Source organism: Fukomys damarensis, unplaced genomic scaffold (assembly GCF_012274545.1).
Source record: "Fukomys damarensis isolate Sample0158 unplaced genomic scaffold, DMR_v1.0_HiC HiC_scaffold_1, whole genome shotgun sequence".
Classification (NCBI taxonomy): domain Eukaryota; kingdom Metazoa; phylum Chordata; class Mammalia; order Rodentia; family Bathyergidae; genus Fukomys; species Fukomys damarensis.
This window is the reverse complement of record NW_022900913.1, coordinates 36877156-36894108: the sequence shown is the minus strand read 5'-3', so window position 1 is coordinate 36894108 and position 16953 is coordinate 36877156.

Sequence of the window (16953 nt, the reverse complement as noted above, 5' to 3'; positions counted from 1 at the left end):
GCCTTGGGAAGAGAGGCCATGTTGTTCTTCACTCTATTCCTAAGATCAAAACCATGCCTGGCATATTTTGATGCTAATTAAACATTTAATAAGTAAATATTGAATCAGAAGGCAGAACTCTGGATAGAAGGTTATATTTAGAAGGAAGGGAAATGGAAATAAAAGACAAGTGTTACACACTTCACATCATTATTTGATCCATCCAGAAAACTTAAAACTGTAAACTAGTAACTGATGCCTGAACTTTGGACAGTTCTTAGGCTGATTTTGGAGAAATATCTGAATTTGGCTATGTCCAAATACAAATTAAACTTTACATAATGGGAAAATCACAGTGTTACAAACAACAGAAACAGGAAATTATTTTCACATGCAGACAATCCTACACGCACTATGACACTATGTTCAGTACTATGGAAATAAAAATAAATATGATATTGTCACTGTCCTTGATTAATTTAGTGAACAACATCCACATAACAGTGAGCACCTGAAGAATGACTCTAGTCAAGGAGACAGGTAAAGTGAAGCTCACTAATTCTCTGGAAATTTCTATCTCTGGCAAGACTTTCCCTAGCTAGAATTATAAAGTTGAAAACATTTTGAGATAGCTATTGTTTGTTTTTGTTTGCATTTTTTTGTTTGTTTGTTTTGTACTGAGGATGACAACAAGGACTCATTAAGGCTGGCAAACAATTTATTACTTGACTATATCCCCACGCCTTTTTATTTTCAGACAGGTTTTCACTAAGTTACCCTGGTTGGCTTTGAACTTACAATCCTCCTTGCCTTAGTTCCCCCAAGTGGCTGGAGTCACAGGAGTGCACCACCACAACTGACTCAGAAATTTGCTCTTAAGATAATGACTTTAAACTAAATGTGAAGAGAAGGCAGAGTTTGAAGTGATACAATTAAAAGACAAGGACACCAAGGAGTGCCGGTAACTACTAGAAGCTAAAAGAATACAGGAAGGACTCTTCCCTAGAACATTTGGAAAGCGGAAAGCCTTAATTTCAGATCTAGGGCATCCAGGATGTGAGAGAGTAAGTTTCTATTGTTAGAGCCATCTGGTCTGCAGCAACCCAAGGAAAGTAAGATAATCAGTAATTAGCATCCATTGCCCTCAGAAGAATACAGCCAGCCAGCCAAGGAACAAGTATACTAAAGGGTTTCAACTACTATTACTTGGGTACCTAGGGCATCTCCAGTGAAAGATCATTCAACACTTGAAAGAGCCAGATAGATAGATAGATAGATGATAGATAGATAGACAGATGATAGAAAGATAGATAGATAGATAAATAGAGAGAGAGAGAGAGAGAGATGAGTTTCTTATATAAAATAAGCCATGCAATATTTAACTTGTGTAGCTAAGAAGTAAGAAGATCTTTTTCGAATGGATGGAAGAATAAGAGATGAAGGAAAGGTGAGGGAGAGGAGAGGAGGAAAAAGAGAACTGAAGGGAAAAATTATGAAAATAGAGTTTTAGCAAATGGGAAGGGAACCAAGAGTTGGAGGGAAGAAGGAGTGAAGGAGTAGGAACAAAAAAGAAGAAAAAGAATTAAGATGTGTTATGTGCATGTAGCAACTCCCCAAGAAAAACGTAGTAATTGTGTAATGCAAACATGTACTAATAAAGGAATTTTTTTAAAGATTCCAATTCAAAATGCAAGATGTGTAAGAGTAAGACTTTATCAAGAAAGAAAGGGAAAATGATGTGATTGCCAGGCAGTTGCTAACTTTGAAGTAGGTAGATCTTAGAGAATGCACCTTTTAACAGCTGTCAAATTACACCAAAGGGGGTTGATGGGTGATTAAAAGAATTTAAAGTAGTATTCAAAACAGTGCTGCTTGTTGTCTCCAAATTGATAGCTATAAATATTCGTGTAGGTCTATGCCATAGGGAAGCCAAGTAATTTGAATGGTGACTGTGGTAGACTAGAGAGCCCCGAGGCAAAGCAAATCTAAGTTTTACCATTTATATTCAGCAACTGACTACCTATATCTCAGTTTCCTCATCTGCAAAATGAGGTTGATAACCATATCTCATTATTAGTGTAATTGATAGATATAAAAGTTTGGAAAAATGCCTGGCAAATAAGCAGCCCTCTCTAAAAGTCAGAAAAATGTTTAGGCTATTGAGGGGGGATCATGTTGAGATCACCCACAACTGTTAGTTGCTGTGTTACTTCTAGATTACTTTATATAAAATTTAAATTAAAAGTAGTTTTGTTACAAATCATGAATTTGAAGAAAAGAAGGATTTGTCATTATTACATCCAACAACGGAGCAGAAAGTGCTATTTTAGATTGAGATGGTTGAATTTTTTTGGTTTCTATGGAGATTATCTACTGAATAGTTTACTTACTGCCCTGAGCTGTCAACGCATACTGTTTAATTTATAAAGCTGATCTAAACCCCTCTGAGGGGAAAAAAGCCACCAATATTTCTCCAAACTTAGTTGGATTTATTTTCAGTGTCAGACAAGACATAACATATATTATGATTCACCTTACCATGATGACATTTCATTTTTCTTATTGAAGAAGATGTTCCAGAAAAAAGAAAAAAGTTCCAAATCTCTTTAGTCTTCTGGGTGCGTCATAATTAATGAGGGCTTCTGCTTTACTTCAGTGCTTCCATAGCAAGAAATGTTTATATTTCAAGACCAAGCCCCCACCGAATATTTACAAAATTTGTTGCAAGGTGTTGAACTATAAATCTAAAGTTTGAAACCTACATCAAATATAAGAGAAAAGGCCATTTTTTTAAAAAGTGTAAAACAAAAAGTCAGAACTAAAAATGTAAATATTTTAAAGGCTTATTTAAATCCTTAAGTGTCTTCCTCATAATAACACATAAAACTTATTTTATCAAATGTTCCTTGGTTATGTCATTCAGAACATAAGACATTAAATTATCTTACAAGGATGAAGGACCCAAAGTTGAGATCATTCAAACTTTCAATATATCAAAAGACAGCACAGAAATAATGTGCATAAAATTAATCTGTATGAACAAAGTTTTACAGATTTGAAAATGAAATCAGATCTTATAGTTTGGGCTTTTATACTGAACTCATAATGGAAAAGTTCTTTTATAAGCAAGACTTGAAAAATCGCTTTCTTTATTTGAACAACTAAAGTAAGACTGGAGCCTGACTTCTCAAAATTATCCACTGAATTCTCCAACTGTGACTGGAGCACTACTGGTATGTTACGGGCTCTTCCACCCTTCTGCCATTTTGTTCTCACATTTCTAATCAATGCACGCAGAGCTATCTAAGTAACTTACGTCATTCAAGGAATGTTTTGTGTTCTTAAAGGCTGTTATTCCTGAGAGTGGATTGGGGATTCTATTCCTTTTGAACCCAGGCAAATGAGTGGCTCCGTAAAAATACATATGACACAATATGCGGAATAGCAGTACAGATTCTCCTAATTGCCAAATAAATAATGAATAGATAAAAATGAGTTGACATCACTGGAAACTTCATACAATTTTTTCATTTCCTGTCACATGTTGCATTTATTAAAAAGAGAGAAAGAGAGATGCAAAAACAAAGCAGAAGGTAAACCAGTTTCAGAGATCTTTGAAGTATAGTTTGTATGGAAGCAATACATAGTCTTATCCACGTACATTTGCTTGTTTGTATTGAACAAAATAACAGATAAAACGATGGTTGATCAAACCATTGTTCTTCCCAACTGAGCTGATAAGATGCCCCACATAATTCACTTCCTAAACAACAGAAGGTGAAAAGTCACACTTATACTTTTCCTTTTCTCAGAAGTAGTGAATGACGTCCCTCTTAAGGGTATTCATACTCCTTCTCCAATTAAACATATTTATCTCTGCAATATTTATCGCTGTCTCCACTGTTTGCTCATAAACCAAATTAATCCAGCTTGCCCTTCCAGGGTCAAATCACATCAAAAGCTGAAAGTGAAACTTAAGCAATAGTTAGGCATTTGTAAATCGTATCAGGAGGAACTGAGCTTTGAAGGCAGCAGGGAGAACTTGATTAGAAACCAGAAAAACGGGGTACTGGTTTCTGCTGTTTCCAACCCGCAATATGTGACTGTAGCTTCCTTTCCGTTTCTGGGGTTCAGTTTTCTCATCTCCAAAACAATATTCCCCAATAGAATATGCTATTATGCATTGGCCAAATAAAAACATCACAAATACTGACAAGTGCGATTTGTGGAGCGAGGAAGGCGTACATGTGACAACACGAATGTGCCTAAAGCGTTAGCAGAAAGATGGACCAGAATGTTCCTGTTCTTAAAAATAAGAGGAGTACTTAATCAACTTTGATTTGCTATTGACTCACTGCTTTTATTATTAAGATCCATATTTCTGAAAAGGAGAATGAGTTCAGAATAAACAACAGGTTTGCTTTTGACTGTTCTGAACAGTGATTGCTCTGTAGTGCTGTGATGATTGGAACACGGTTTTTGTTTGCTAAATCATGACTCACAAGCTCAAACACAGTAAGGATCTCACCCCAGCATACCTTAACCTGCTGATAGCAATGAAGCATATCAACAGTAGAATTTCAGCTAAGCATGGTGGTTTACACATATAATCTCAGCTACTCAGGAGGCTGAGGCAGGAGGACCACAAGTTTGAGGTCAGCCTAGACAATTTAGTAAGCCCTAGTCTCAAAATAAAAATAAATAAATACATAAATAAATAAAAAGTGCTGAAATCATACCTCAGTGCTAGAACGTCCCCTCCTACAAATAGTGTGTCATTTGAGTGATAACTACATTTTGACTGAGATTCTTTTGTTCTAAGCATTGCTTGAAGAAATCAAATATTTAAACAAGAAGTGAGATATATAGACCTGAGCTTGCCAAACTGGGCTTATCTTTAAGATCACTATCTTAGGTTGGGAACACTTCAACTAGTATGACCTGGAAAGTTTTGAGCTATTCACTGATTATATTTTTAGTCTATAAGTGTATGACCAATCAAACAAACCAAACAAGAAAACAGGCTTGAGTGTACATATTTCCTCAATAAATATTTTGAAGTTTTCATCTCTAAAGTAGTCATGGATAAAACCATGCTAACAAAGTGGTTTGTTTGGGGTTTTTAGAGGGTTTTTTGTTGTTGTTGCTGTTTTGTTTTGTTTTTGTTTTTTTTGGTACTGGGAATCAAACTTGGACCTTTGCAATTTCGAGGCAGGCAGTGGAACCATTGAGCCAAATCCCAAGTCCAACAAATTGTGAATTATTTTTACCAAACAAGATGCCCCACTAATTTTGGAACTATAAAGTAGCAATCTGTGTCCAAGAAAGAGATTGAAATAGTAAGTTATTTTTTAATATAATTTTGTCATTTTTAATTACATAAAAAACTTCAATAAAGAAAAGAAATAATAAAGAATTCATAGGTAAATAAGCAGCCTGTTTTTTAAGGTTTCCACATTTTCTCGATGAAACTTTTGTAGTGTTACTATTCTACATTGTATTATTTGACAATAATGAGTCAGCTTAGAGAAATTTCAAATTCAAGTTCAAAGTTTGTGAAGCCAATTTATATAAAGGGATTTTATTATGTATTATTTTCTTTGCAAATTGACTAAATGTTTAATATCAAAGGTTTAGAGTAAGTCTGCTAAAATTCAGAAAAGATCTTTCACCTCACCCTCACCACACGTGTGGGGTCTTCAGAGGTGTAGGGTCTTCAGATTCTGCCTGCCTAATCAAAGTGGATGGTTTTCTAAGGCGTACAGGAGTAGAGGGATAAACCCAAAGAGACACACAAGTGACGCTAGCAAAGCCTTGATGTAGCTAAGGTTTATATTTTGCTCTCATTCCTACAAATCCACTTCCAGGATGCAGGGGTGCTAATCTGACACCCTGAGGAGTCCAGGTTTTCACGAAATCCTCACTGCCTTTTGGACTCTGAACCATGCACTTGCCTGCATGCTGCCCAGCTTTTAAAACCTACCTGCTGGGTGCCCCTTGGCTCCAGAGTTCTCTCTGTTAAAGTTCCTCACATAAACTAAAATAGTAATTTCCTGGAAAACAATGCCTCACTAATACCGGTAGATGATTAAGTAAGGAAAGATGAGGATATGTCCTAGCACTGCAGCATTCTGACAGAATGAAGCTGCCCTGTAAAGCAGGTACAGAGACACATCCTGAGTTCTGTGGCCACCACCGCTGCTGACACAAAGCAAGATTTCCAGCTGGCATGTGCTAGGCTGACTCAATCCTGCAGCTCTTGTCTCTTGCTGTCACTAATGATCTGTCAGGTTGTGTTCATGTGTGCACACACACCTGACAGAAAATGTGTTTGTGCGTGTGTGTGCGTGTATTGTCCAATAACAAATGTAAAGCTTTTAATCAGTTACTTTTCTCACATATCTATAAACTCATTGATGTGTCTTCTCACAAATTTCAATCTTCAAAAGCAGATCAATATGGCTCAAGAATTCTGATGCTTTTTCTATATGTAGCCAAATTGAGGAAATGTAAAAAAAAAAAAAAAAAAAAAGCAATGGAGAAATTATTTTTTTCCCTTTTAGTGCCCAAGTGAAGTCTCTAGTATTGTACCCAATATGAAATGGAGAATTATTTTATTTAAAAATTCAGTTTAGGTTTGAGATGTAGCTCAAACAGTACTTGCCCAGTGTGTTCGAGGCCCTAGGTTCAATCCCAAGCACCACAATAAATTAAATAAATATAAATAAAAAGTTCAACTCAAAAAAGTGATAACTTCATAAAAGCTTCAAACTTCCAAAGCAGATTATGAAGCATGTTTCAATGTATTTGAGTGGAAATGTTTACCAAAATAGAACAGAAGACATTCGACTTTCTTGTAAAATGTGAAAATTACTGAGATACATTCATGAGGAAACCACTTTGTAACAGTGTGCAGAAGGAACAACTCAACACCCCCCCATAGGGAGACAAAGGATCAAAAGAATTCTTTGTGCATTTGTTTAACTTTAGGAAAGGAATAAAAATAAGATGCCGATTATGAAAATAATTAGAAAAACATTTGTAAAGAAATAAGATTTCAAAGAAACATAATGATGTAATTCTGTACTCCTGGCTGGCAATAAAAAAAAAAAAGAATCTATTCTCTCCAAATGAGTATCTTTGGTATCTCTAAGTAAAGAAGAAGAAATAACCTTAAAATATGACAGATTCATTGCAACATCAAAAAAGAATAGCTGAGAAGTCATCAGAGGAGTACCTAACAAAATAGTGAAGACAAAAAATAAGAAAGATTTTTAAAACATATTTAAGACAAATGTTACTTAAAGACTTCAGTGACAAAAATAGTAGGCTAAACATGACATCACTTCTTCTACTTGGGCCCCAACATCTTTTAGCTTCCCACCTCGAAAGTCCTTGTCATCAGTAGAAAACAGATGGTTAACGTTACTGAAGCAGAAATTTTTAGGAAAACCAGAAAGACACAAAGCTGAGGGAGGCACAGTTAACAGTTGCTGCAAAGAGCTGGGGATGTAGCTCAGTGGTAGAGCGAGTGCCTAGTATGCATGCATGATGTCCTGGGTTCGGTCCTCACAGGGAGGAGAGGGAGGAAAGAAAGGAAGGAACAAAGAAGGAAGTAAGGGACAGAGGGAGGAAACAACAGAGGAAGGGAGGAAAGAAAGGACTGCTGCAAATACTGAAACCAATCTTAGGGTTTTCTGCAGTTTGAGAAGCAAGGGAGGCAAAATTCAGCAAAGTCCTAGCAGCTGATTTGGGAAAGCACAAGAGAGTACTTTGAAGCCACAGTTCCCAAACCTTTTCTGTTCATATCACCTTTAGTATCTTAAGAATTATTTTCATACTTCCCTAGGGCCAAAAGAAATAGCTAACAAATACAATTATTAAGTAGTAATCATAAGTTTTTGTGCCTCAACAATTTAATAGCCACCTGAAGAATGAATATTTTTAAAAGAAAAATATTATTTCATTCTTAGATGACCAAAAATATTTGCTAGTAGAAGGTATACACTTACTGCACCCAGATAATTTTTCCAATCTTGGCATCAGATTTGAAGTCTCATATTTATTTCTTGGTTCCCACTGGTTTTTCTATGGTAATTGCTTTTTTATTTCACATTTAAAACACTCGATTCAAATTAGAGACACTACATTCAAATGAGAATTACCATTTTTTAATACCTAAACACGAGAATGAATGTCTAAGAGTTTATATTCAGACATTATCTGGCCATCCTCCTGATTGGTTTATTTTTAATTTTTATTTTTATTAGTATGTTTGTATTACACAGTGACTACATCCATCGTGTGCAGTTGGTACATATACATAATTCACCTTCATTCCTGTCACTTCCTCTTCCCATGCTCTCCCTCCTTCCCTCTGCCTTCTCTCCATCTCTTGGACCCCTTCCCATTTACTAAAGGTCTATCTCCCTGTTAGTTGCTTTTTATCATAAAAGCTTTTAAAACACCAGTTTCGTGAAGCCATGGTGTCCTCTAAAGGATGATAGCCTGACCTGACCCTGAAAGGAGCTGGAGGCCCTGCACCGTCCAGCACAGGGGAAGTGTCACTGCTTTCCTCAAAATATTTCAATATTCCATGATGGCTCCATGAGTTTGATATAATCCCTGGGCATTTGAAAAGTAAGTAGGCACACAATCCAGAGGAGCAAAGCTCAAAACTGGGACAGATACTGAAAACAATCAGTAATGCTTCTATTTCAGAAAAAAGAGAAGCAATTCTTAGGCAAAGTCTTGGGGATGGGAATTTGCATCTCCTCTTTGTGTAAAAAGAGGGCAGCAGGAATATTTTTTACCAGTGCCTGTGGGTGCTTGAGTGGAGGAAGCAGGGCTGAACCCCACTGGCTGGTGACACCCAGACAAAGGGATGTTAAGAGTTCTTTAGATGATTTAGATAACACTCCCCCACCTCCCTGCAACATAGCCTGATCCTTTCTCACAACTGTTGAAGACAAGGTAGTCCCATAGGCAAATAGGAAAACTGAAGTACAATGACAAAACCAAAGCCCCAAATCAACAAATATTTGAGCAAATCCAAAATCTTAAAATCATAGCACCCAATTCTGAAGTCAGATTTATCATCTTTGGAAGCAAAGTGCCTAGAGTAGAAGGGGACTTCAAAAGTCACCTGTAATCCATACTCCACAGGAGGTTAGAGCAGCATTCTCCTTCCTACAACAAGAACAGGATATGATGAAAAAGGACAAAGATCTTGGAGTCTTATTAGCAAAACCTGAATGGCGACATGAAATAGAAAGGAGAAGAATGCATTAAAATGAAAATTTGAGCTGGGTGAGTTTTCCAATTATTAACATAACAAGTGAGTGGTGACAGCCACCCTACATCAGATCACAGCTGTTCCAGGGGTACAAAGTAGCGTCTTCCTACTCTTATCTTTATTGCTGATTTGCTACCTAAAATTATAATGAATACCTTGTCAGCCAGATCAGTGCCACAGCTGGCCCAGGATGTTGTTTCTTTCTTGGGAACAAAAGAACAATTAATAGAAAATCCTTGTTTGTTTTCTATAATGGAATAACATATGTACCATCCTCAACAAGACATAGCCCAGTAAAGGTAGCCCAAAAGGACTTTTTTAATAGGAGTACTTAGCGAGAAAAATAGCTTAGTTATCATGGATAAATTAGGAATTGATTTAGAGTCTATGAATCATATGTATCTAACCTCACTGATGGTTAAAAGCTCAACAATTCCATGATTCTTTGACCAACTCTAGGATTCAAAGAAATAAAAGACGTTTAAAAAAAATGTGATCACTAAGAGATCAGTGACAGGTTTGTACTTTAACTTTGTTTAAAATAATTTGTAAAAAAAAAAATAGTTGCATGGTACAAGCTCTAATTGCAACGTTTATATCAAATCCTTGCACATTAACAAGTTTAATGAAATGTGTTTAGGAAAAAAATAAACACAAATTTTTCAGCACAAGCAAAGAAAAGGAAATAAGTTTCATTGTAGCCCATCCCCTATAAATGTCAGTTAGTGCACTTCTATGATTAAAAAAACAATAGCAGCAACTAATATATTTTTAACACTAACTGCCAGATATTGTGCCAAATTTATCTATTTCATCTGATTTCATTCTCTAACAGTTCTTCACGGTACTAAATTTTTACAAACTTAAGTGCATTTGTCTTTGAATGAACTAATCTAATCTTATCTGTAGAAAAACATAAATGTGAAATGATAAGTATCTTTTGCAATCAAAAACTGAAGGGTTTTCTATGGGGATAGGTAAAAAAATTTAGAAGTTCTTTTCAGTGAGGGATGATAAGGGTTAACAGAATTAGAAACAAAGATAGTAAAATAGTAAATCATATATGCTCCCCAGGTAGCAGAATTCATCATTCAGAGAACATCTAATTAAATTATGTTAAATATACAAGAACATGATACATTACAATAGTTGGTGTCAAACTTAATGAATATAGGATTTGGTGGTGTCCAAAACTATAATTTATTCCAAGGAGTTCAAATAAATTAATTTTTTTGATAGAAGTTAGAAGCATCTGTAAATTTTGATTTATCAATTTAGAAAATAGTTCTTAGGTACTTTTAACTTCTAGGCCCTGGGAATATAGTAACAACGTTGTTATCTGTTAAAATTTGAACTGATGGCCAATGAGGTGCTTTCTACCAAGAAGGTGTAGCAAATCCTTTAAAGGCCCCCTTGGGTGCCTTTCCCAGAAAGCTCCTCTTAGTGAGCTAAGCCAGATTCTGGCTCTTACAAGCTTGGAAGTCCGATTTCTTAGCAAATCAAGTTACTCTCTTTCGGAGCAGAATAGCTCTAACCAAAGTCATTAAGACCAATGTTAAAACCAGAGTGTCTATTAAAAACATACATACATATGTATAAAATCTCAGAGATCAAAATACAATCTGTAACTCAGTAGATATACAGGGCAATTTAAAATTTAATCAGAAATTTTAGTGAACATGTAGTCATAATAGAGTTGGGTGGGAATTTCCTTCGTGTGGGTCTCTTCTTGCCTAGACCACATGGTGACCAGATAAAGACAAGCCATCATTTGTGACTTTTCTGATCCTTCACTCTAGTGTCAATCTAACTATTTTCAGTTCAGAACAGAGTAAGCCTCTTTTCTCTTTTCAAGATCCACTCCATATTGATTCACAGCTAATATTTGTGGGGCGATCATTTGTTACTCATTCTGAATTCTACTTATTGACTCACTTTTGCCCACCATTGAACAAAGAAAGATACGCTCATGGAAGACCAACAGGTTTTTCTATTAGTTGTTCTTTCGTTCCTAAGAAATTAGATTCTGGACCAGCTGTAGCATTAGTCTGGCTGTCAGAGTAGCCAATATAATTTTAGATAGCAAAACGTGTTCTGCAATAAAGATAAGAGTGGGAAGAAGCCATCTCACCCTAGTGTAAGAGCAGTTATTGTTGTCACCAGCTTTCTTTAATTTACCAGGCAAGGGAGGATCTTGTGATGCCTGGAGGTAAAGCCTAGGAGGCTTTCAGCACCCAACCATCAGCTCAAGGAGTTCCCTTTAAAAATAAGCGCTAGGGAGTCAACGAGAGCTCTCTGAGTTAATCTAAAACCCACAGAAGCCCCTACCTGTCACAACACCAGCCTTGGACTGTGCTAATGCTGACTGACCCTCTCTGGGTCGCAAGGAACTTCTAACCATCCTATCCTTGAAGCACTGGACAATTAAAGTGGGAACAAAAGTCCTGAACCCGGGGCTGAGAAAATGCAAAGTGACTTGGTAAACAAATGATATGTAAAATCTGTACACACAGAGTGGTAAATGACAAAGGAAAATTGCAAATGCCCCTACACGCTCTTTCCCATCGATTGCCAGAGAAAATCTAACACATATACAAAGGAGATGGAGCATAAAATTGGGCGGACTGATTCAGAGGTTTGTTTTGATTTTAAAATCATTCATTAAAAATAGGCATGAATGTGCGTGCGTGTGGGGAGGGGGAACAGGATTCCCTAACCCAAAGGGGCTGTCGGCAGATGTAAGAAAGATAAGGGTGCTTTCCAAATTTCCAAAGCACTAACGTAGGGAAAGGCGCAGTTACCAAGAGACTGGCCACGGAAGGCGGCCACGGAAGTTGAAGGTGATGCGGCCCCTGACAGAGGAAAGCCAGCTCTTGGAATGGAACTTCAAGCGCCTGCCAGAGGTGAGCTCCTGGAGGGGACGGCCAGGCGGAGCCGGGGACAGTTTTCAATCAGAAAACCCGCGCGTGCCCTCGCGTGTTTCCGCGGGGGGCGTCCAGAGAGGTCACCCTGAAGAGGAACTGGGGTGCTCGGGCAGGCGGCTCAACAGGCTGTACAATAAATTTAAAAGACTGTAAGGGTAACGAAATGGTCTGGAGCGCATAAGGAACCGAAACTCCCTTTTCAGTGCCGCAGTCCCTGGGCGCTCGGTGTCCCGGAGACGCCCGCCCCGCGCCGTCTCTTCCAAAGGCTAGTCCTTGGAGTCCTGGGGAAACAGAAGCAGATATTTACGGCCCGAGAAATCCAGAACCCTAAGCGTGCCTGTCTCTGCTCTGGCGATGTTCTCCCTGAGGATCCTCTGGCCCTCGGGGTCCCACCGCCCTCGCGCGCTCAGCCAGCGGGGGGTCTCTGAGGTTCCCGCCGGCGGTGCTGAGCGCGGTGCGCGCCCCAGGCTGCGAGACTGGCTGGGAGCGCCGCAGTCGCCCAGCTCGGGAGCGGCCGCGCTGCAGCAGATTCCCTGGGTTGCTCTTGCTGATATTATATCTTTTTTGCCTCTTTACCAGCTGGCCACGCATCCATTCATTCCCTGAGTCATCCTTTGGAGGCAACAACTCGTACATCCGGCATCCATGGATAATCAGATAATCCCACACCCGCCTTTGTATTCCTGTACCTTTAAACTCTGCAAATATTTGTGCCCTCCACGGAAAAGGCGTTCCTTAGTCTCCCCGCTTACCTCACCAGTCCCTTTCACCTTTCCTTAGGGCCCGACCCTCCGGGGCAGCGGGAGATCGATCTCTTGTCATCCTGCAACAAGTGTAATAAGACATTCGGCTTGGGTTTTAGTTTGGGGGTGATTCGTTGTTTTGTTGGGGGTGGTTGTTTTATGATTTCGATTTTTCTTTTGCAATCCAAGAAAACTAGATATTTCCAGAAAGCGTGTCGTCCCCAGACGCAGGGATGCGAGCCCTCCTCTGGATCCTACTTTCTCTTTCCTCTCCCCGCACCCATGTTTTATTTGTTAACTATCCTAGCTCCGGGATCGGCTCCCAAATTGCCTGGACCCTCCGCCGGAGCCCCTCCTCTGATTTGCCCTGCTCTTTAATTTGGTGTTAGCTCTGGGTCAGCGGGCCCTTTGTGCTGCTGCCCGCCCCGGGCCTCTGTATTCTGTGTCTGTGTGTGTGTGTGTGTGTGTGTGTGTGTGTGTGTGTGTGTGTGTGTGTTTCTTTTGTTATTTTCTACCCTAACACTGCAGAAATGAAACACACATGCAGCTCTGTCGCCTCATATTTTCAGATGTTTTTCACACTATTGTCTGCTCTAGCCCGTTGAAAGTGCAAAGTGAAAACAGATGCATCCAAAAAAATTTTTTTTTGAAAGGGGACAATCTCAGGAAGGAGACTAACCTCTCACATAAAGATAAGCAATAAATATAATATCAGATTTATAATGTGCATTGAGCGGTCTTGATTAGCACCAAGGTGAGCTTTGGTGAGATTTTTATCATTTCCATGTGTCTGGACTACACGAAAAAAATCAATGGGGGAAGAGCTCTATAAATCAGCGTTCATGTCAAGACAAATCAAAATAATGCCTCTATTATTTCAATCAATAAACCATTTTTATTCCCAACATCTGATACACAGTGTGTGTCCTTCTGTTTGTATTTGGAACTGGCAACTATACCTCACCAAAACAAACCTTTCCAGTCAGGCCAATGAGATTAACATTTTTAAAATGAGAGCCCTCTGTGTCTTTCCATCTCTTTCAAGAGACCCTACCCTCCCTCTTTTAAACCGTCCTCCGGCAGTCAATGAGAGAGCTTTGCAAACTCGCCCAGGGGTGGTAATGTGCCCAGAAGGGACAGAGGAAAGGGTGGCTAGCGCTGGTAGGGTACAGAAACCGAAAGCGGCTGCGAGCTAGGTCTCGGGTTAAAGGGATCGTCCCTGGCTCTGGGCTCCAGTATTTCCTCAAGGAGGGTCCTACAAAATTCGAAGGCAAGTTTGACACAGTGCTCCCGCAGGCTGCTGGAAACTAAAACCACCAATGCCGCCGAGAGCCCTCCAGCAGGTGTAAGGCTGACTTGCGTTGGGCAGCAACTGGGGAGAGGCTCCGACCGAGAAGAGGGAGGGAGAGGGGGAGGAGGGAGGAGAGAGACCGACGGGCTGGGTGGCTTTGTTAGTTTCAGGCAGATTCTAAGCCTTGTTTCTCAAAATGTCCCGCAGTTTTGGCTTCTGCAGCAGTTGGCAAGATGGGGCCACAGATTTTAACAGCTAGGAGGAAAGTAGATGAGTATTATAGTATCACGAGTGTAGGTATCGCCTTGTGGCTTCTTTCGTTATTTTGTTTCCATATTTGCACACCTAGGAACCAAATCTTTATCATCCTTTTGTTGTTTGAGGTTCCTTCTTTCTTGTTCCATCTGTCCACCATAAACACATAATTCTATTACCCCTTTCCAAATGCATTTCTTTCCATTGGAATGGGAAGATGAAAAATCCTCCCAGAAGGAACTCCAAGAAGCCTGAGGTCTAGTGCAGTCTTTGTTTGGATTCAACAGCTGTCTGTCCACCACACCCTCAGCTCCCAAGCCCAAAGCATGTCCTGGGGTTTCATTTGGGAAGAAAGGGAAGCTCTTTTAAAAGTCTGTATTATTACTAGCAGAATTTTACAATCACTGGGAACTTTGAGACTTTAATGGTTAATCTCTCGGGTGAAATTTTACCACCCCAACAACTATTTCCGAATAACTCGATCCAGTGGCGGGGGGGGGGTGGATATGCTGGATACGCAGATGTATTTTTTACCCTGAAAAGCTTGTTGGTTCTCCCTCTGATTCCCTTCCTTTCTTCCCTTCTCAGCTGGGCGCTTCGTACCTGGGAGAGGCAGGCGGGGGCTGGAGGAAGAAGGAAAGCTTGGGCAACGGGAAGCTCAAGGCCCAGGGATCACGAGGAAAGCGGAATAAACCAGGCAGGGACGTGCGGGTTCTCCATTCATTTCTTTCTCTAATGCGTTTCTGCTCTGGGTCAGAGCGCTAATGACGACCTCGTTCCTATGATTTAGGACGAGGGTGCTTTCAAACAAAAGGCGCAGGGTCCTCTCGCTTTTTCCTTTGCTTCTCTAGCTCGAGGGTCCCTTCTTCCTCTCCTCCCGCCCTGTCGCCCCACCTCGCCCCCAGCGCCGCTTCCCTTCCCCAGTCCGCAGGTCCTGCGGTTTCCCGGGCCTCCGCCGCCTACTTTCCAGGAGGGATCTCTAAGCCTATTATATTGCTGTCTGGAGGCCGAGCTCCGATTCCCAGAGGCCTTTTTCTGTTCCCATCCTGGTCTTGGATTCAGGACCTCACAAATAAGCTAAACGCTCTTCTCCCAACCACTGGAGAAAATGAGGGGCACTGGGGGACTTGGGAAGCACCTTAGGCTGCTCTCAGGGGTTTACACACATTTTCTGGGGGTTTGTCCTTTGGATGTTTTCTGTTTCTAAACTTGCAAAAGCGCTTAAAGGACCTGAGATACACTGAAGAATGGGGTTCCTTGGAGAAAAACTGTGGAGGTGAGGGTGGGCCTGTGGCTGTTGTCCTCACTGCGGGCTCTGAGAGCAGACAGAGAGGAGAGACAGCCCAGATGACCCCAAGGGCCCGAGGCAACCCGCGAAGTCCTCGGAGGACTCAGGCCCAGGCCTGGCTCAGCCTGCACCACTCCTCGGCCGCTATCAGTGACTTCAGCTCCTGGGCCACCCCGGGCCCCTCAGAAAGAGCCCTCATAGTTACCCGAGTTATGGTTTCTTCAGGGACAGATTCCGAAACCCTGCAGCTCAGCCCAAGCAGGGACGTTTTCCGGTCCCTGAGAGGAGACTCTGGGGAGCAGAGTTCGCAGAGAAATTCCCTAACACCTGGGCGCCCTGGGCCTTCCTAGGCCTCCCGGGAGCACCAAAGAGGGTTCTGAGGCCCCGGACCCAGAGAAACAAACCTGGCCTCCAGGCCCGAAAGAGCTCTTGGAAAAGCACAATGAGAAAACTGCTTTTTCAAATGAAAAATCCCTTTCCAATTTGAGAAAATAACTACAAAGGCGGTCCCCTTTGTGCCCACGTAGAGAACCTTCACAGATTTAGAGTGGGAGATTCAAAGCCGTGTGCCCTTTCCTGTTCAGTACCTAATTCTCAACGCGAGAGCAGCAATGGGGGGTCCTGATGTGGGGGTGGAGTTTTATTTGTTGTATTTATTTAAATTTGGTTCTAAATAGTTTTTATTTAAGTTTCTTTATTGTTTTGAGGGTCAGCTACAAGACTCAGGACTCCATTCTGAATAAAGCATTTTTCGTTGTTTTAAAATTTCAAATTGAGGCAAGTGTTGGATCATCAGTTTGCTTGTGTCTGCTCTAGGTGTAAATAATGGCTTTGAGATTGGCTAATGAAGAGACATTAATCACTGATAGAAAGGGAAGCAATCCAAGCCTTGTTCCAAATTTCAAACTTGCCCATGTAAATGTATAGAGCTGCCCTCTCTGCCGCAGATAGATGCTGTTTGAATTAGGGTTTTTCAGAGTAAACTAAACCTACTTCACTTTTAAAAAGTGAATATTGTATTTATACGGCCTAGTTGTGTCATTAAATTAAGCCCCCCCTCCCGTCTTATTCTATTTCATAAACAAAGTGTAAAGACGACAGCTATTAGGGGTTAAAGGAGCCGAAGCTCGGTTTTTGCCCAGCTTTATACTTACCGTTGGGGGTTGGGGGGAGTAAAC